Source organism: Camellia sinensis, chromosome 11 (genome assembly GCF_055761805.1).
Source record: "Camellia sinensis isolate YWXY chromosome 11, ASM5576180v1, whole genome shotgun sequence".
Classification (NCBI taxonomy): domain Eukaryota; kingdom Viridiplantae; phylum Streptophyta; class Magnoliopsida; order Ericales; family Theaceae; genus Camellia; species Camellia sinensis.
The window spans coordinates 147354362-147358419 of NC_138971.1; the positions used below are offsets into that span (position 1 = coordinate 147354362).

The 4058-nt window shown below is 35.9% G+C and overlaps 1 pseudogene; it reads right to left on the reverse strand.

The window, feature by feature from the left end:
• Positions 1 to 1362: 1362 nt before the first annotated feature.
• On the reverse strand, positions 1363 to 3737 carry LOC145803288 (putative receptor-like protein kinase At3g47110 pseudogene; annotated as a pseudogene).
• Between the last annotated feature and the right edge of the window lie 321 nt (positions 3738 to 4058).

Genomic DNA, 4058 nt, shown 5'->3' on the forward strand with positions numbered 1-4058 from the left:
TGCTCTGCAATCTTCAATAAGGGTGAATTTTCCATTTCACCTCGGTTAGACACACTGATGTTAGAGGCAGATTTTCCTGCTTTTATAGGTAGGTTATAGACTAGAAGATTGTTACTAGCATTGTGTTTTTTATTTTTTTAACACTTTCTACTAGTAAATTTTTGTTTTCCTCATAATAAAGATTATTTATATTTCCCATTAGCTATATACATTGATTAAGTTTTAGTTTTGCATCTAACTAATATGTCACTAATACCATTACACCATCAGATTAAGTTTTAGATTAATAGATGATGAGAGTGAAATCAACATAAATGAAACATTTTTCCCTTTGCTCAATAATTTATATGAGTGATATTGGTTAGTATTTGATGTATCATAACTTCATAATCCATCATATTATGAGCTAAATCTTTTTTTTGTTTTAGTTTTTGTTTTTCTCTTTTAGCTTCTATGGCATCAGTTTTTTTGTTTTGAGCCAAGCTCCCTTATGTACAATAGAACTACTAGAGGGAATAAACCAGAAAATGAAACTATGACAAAACTAGATAGAGAAGGCATACATATAAACATATAGAAACCTTAACTAGTTATAAATATTTGATGACAATGCAACAAGTGCAACCACTTTCATGCATTTTCGAGCTTAACAATTATAGATTCAGAAAATAAAAGGGGGGAGAAGGAAAGTGAGGGAAAGAAAATCTTAGAACATCAAAATAACCTATAGATGCGGCTTTAGTTAAGAATCATTTCTTCTTCCATCCTAATGCCTTTGTCCCCTAACCCCAAGAAATACATTTCTAATCTTGTGTAGTTCTTTGACAACATCTTTCACACTCATTCTTTCACTCGGCATTTCAGCAGAACATGAAACTCCAATTTGACAGACTGGTACTAGGCAAGCCTCTAGTTTAGAAATGTTGGTTGTACTACTTTGAATGCTCCTACTTGGCTCCTCTTCCTTTTCCAATATGATTTGGGGATCAACGATCTGCATTACTTGCTCCGGAAGACACATTTGTACGTAGCTATGGAGGTTTACATTGCCCGTAAACCTGTTATTAGTTGGTCTTTTTCCTGTGAACATTTCTAGTAGTAACACTCCATAACTGTACATATCACCTTGCATTGATACCTCCACACCCATACCATACTCTGCAATAAGAAATAGTTTTAAAAAATGCATAAAATTTTTACTTTTGGTATGATTGTTTAACTAATAAGTTGTATTTCTTTTGCTGAAAAAAAAAAGTTCAACATTTCAAAAGATAAAATTATCTCAAGGGTTAAAATCTATGTTCAAATACCATAGGGGTAAGACCATGATTGATTTAATTTGTTGTGGTAGCTATACAAATAATAAGGCAAAGCCAAGGAAAGTCATCTCTAAAACATGGCTTAATTTCTATATAATCTCGTAATTGGTTTTTAGTTCACCGCAAGATAATAATATAATGTAACTAAATAATATTTCTTAATCAATTTCAACATAAGAAGCAATAAACAATTACCTGGGGCAACATAGCCAATTGTTCCTCTAATCCCAATTGAACTTGATTGCTGATGAATAGAAATTCCATTGGTTGCTGAAAAAATCTTTACCAAGCCAAAATCACTAACATGGGCACACAAATCACCATTAAGAAGAATATTACTTGGATTTAAATCACAATGGCAAAAGCCATTTCACAATGATTGTGAAGATAATCCAATGCACAAGCCACATCAATGGCAATGTTTAGCCTTTGAACAAAGTTCAAGTTCTTAGGTTCATTTTGCTCTAAAAGACTTGGGTGTAACCAATTTTCTAAGCTCCCATTTTCCATGAACTTGAAGACCAAAGCCTTGAAGTCGTTGCCTTTAAAATCAATGCTTGAGCAAAGTGTAATTATCTTGACAAGATTTCGATGGCGAATGTTCTTCAACACTTCACATTCTGTAACAAAAGTCTTGTTCGCTCCATGTTCGTGCAGTTTGAGCACCTTCACAGCAACAATTTGTTCATCGGAGTTGAGAATCCCTTTATAAACAGAACCATATCCTCCCTCACCAATTAAGTTGGATGGAGAGAACCCATTGGTTGCTTGAAAAAGTTCTCCATAAGAGAGTTGTGGATATTGGTTTTTCAAGGGTGAGGCTAAATTGACTTGTTGTCTTGACCTTCTGTTCAAGTAAAGAATAGCTAGATTGCACAATGATAATACAACAATAGTGAGAGTAACTACTAGAACTATTACTCTATGGTTGGAAGGTCGTTTCCTTTCATTTAAGACTTTCATCGGGCATGCAGGCAATTGCAATAGTTTAATTCCTCCGCATAGCTTACTATTTCCAACAATTGAGAAGGCACTAATGTTTGTGAAAACTCCAGCATTCGGAACTTCACCATCAAATATATTGTAGGAAAGATTTAGATATTGAACGAACCGAAACTCCCCGAGAAACCTTGGAATCTGTCCAGACAAGTTGTTCCTAGAAACATCTAGTTCTTGAATACCTTTCAATTATCTGAAGGCCGTCGGAATTGTACCTTCGAAAAGGTTACCATTGATGTAGAGGAATTCTAAAACTTCACAATTGTCGAGAGTGGCAGGGATTTCTCCAAATAGTTTATTTTTTGATATATATAGTCTACCCAGATTTTTCAAGTTACCCACTTCTTGTGGTAATAGTCCTGTTAAGTAATTCTGACTCAAGTATAGACTAATGAGGGAAGACGACCAAAGATTTGATAAGGTATTGCTCCCGTGAGATGATTGTAATCAAGATGAATTTGTTGTAGATTGGTACAGTTGCCTAAAGAAATAGGAATGCTTCCCTCAATTGTATTTGTTGATAGGTCAAGTATACCAAGCCTACTCAGGTTTCTAAAAGATGATGGAATCTCTCCAGAGATGTTATTTATGTCAAGAAAGAAGAGTTGTAACATGGAGAGTTTTCCAATGGAATTTGGAATACTACCTGTAAGCAAGTTCTGATCTAGAAAGAGGTATTGCAAATTTACAAGGTTCCCAATACCAAGAGGTATGTTTCCAGATATATAGTTGTATTGTAGATTGAACCAAGTGATCTTGGTGGAGAGATTTGCAATAGAATGGGTCAAAAAACCTTTAAAATGATTCATTGCCAAACCCACAACACGTAAATTGGAACAATTGGATAAAGAAGTGAGGAAGCTCATTAATTCACTGGCTTGGTTTGTTCCAAGTGAATTGTTAGAAGCATCTACACTTTCTAAAGCATCAAGGGTTCCCAGATTCATAGGCATGGGCACAGTAAACGAATTGCTGATAAAATTAATGTGCGCAAGTCTTGTAGCATTTGCTATTGACGATGGAATTTGGCCACAGAATTGATTGGATTCAACATAAAATCCTTGTAAATTTGGAAGGGTCAAGCCTAAATCTGGTGATAGAGTTCCGTGCAATTGGTTGAGATTGATAGATAAGTAATAGATTGATGAGATGTTGCAAAGCGAAGTCGGAACCATACCGGACAAATTGTTTTCCGTTAGAAGAAACTCCAACTTGGAAAGCTGCCCAAGTTGGGTGGGAATGCTTCCCTCTAGATTATTGTACGCTAGACAAAGCCCACGTAGATTGGAAAGGTTCCCAATTGAAAGTGGGATAGTTCCAGTGAGATGATTGCCTGCAAGATTCAAGGTGGAGAGACTGGGCAAGGAACCCAACTCGATAGGAATTTTACCTCTTAGATTGTTATTATGCACACGGATAACTCTCAAGTGTGAACAATGAGTCAAACTGATTGGAAATTCACCTTGGAAAGAGTTATCCAAAAGCCAAAGATATTACAGACGAAACAACTTGCCAAGTTCTTGTGGGATTTCGCCATGAAAGTTGTTGTTACCTAGATCAATTGTACTAAGGAAGGTGAGGTTCCCAATGTGAGGAGATACCGAACCCACCAATGCGAGAGATGATATGTTTAGGACTGTTACACGTTGATGTCGACGACCGCATGAGACTCCTTGCCAATTGCAAACGTGAATTGAATGATTCCATGAGTTTAAGGCACCCAGAGGATCTCCTTGTATC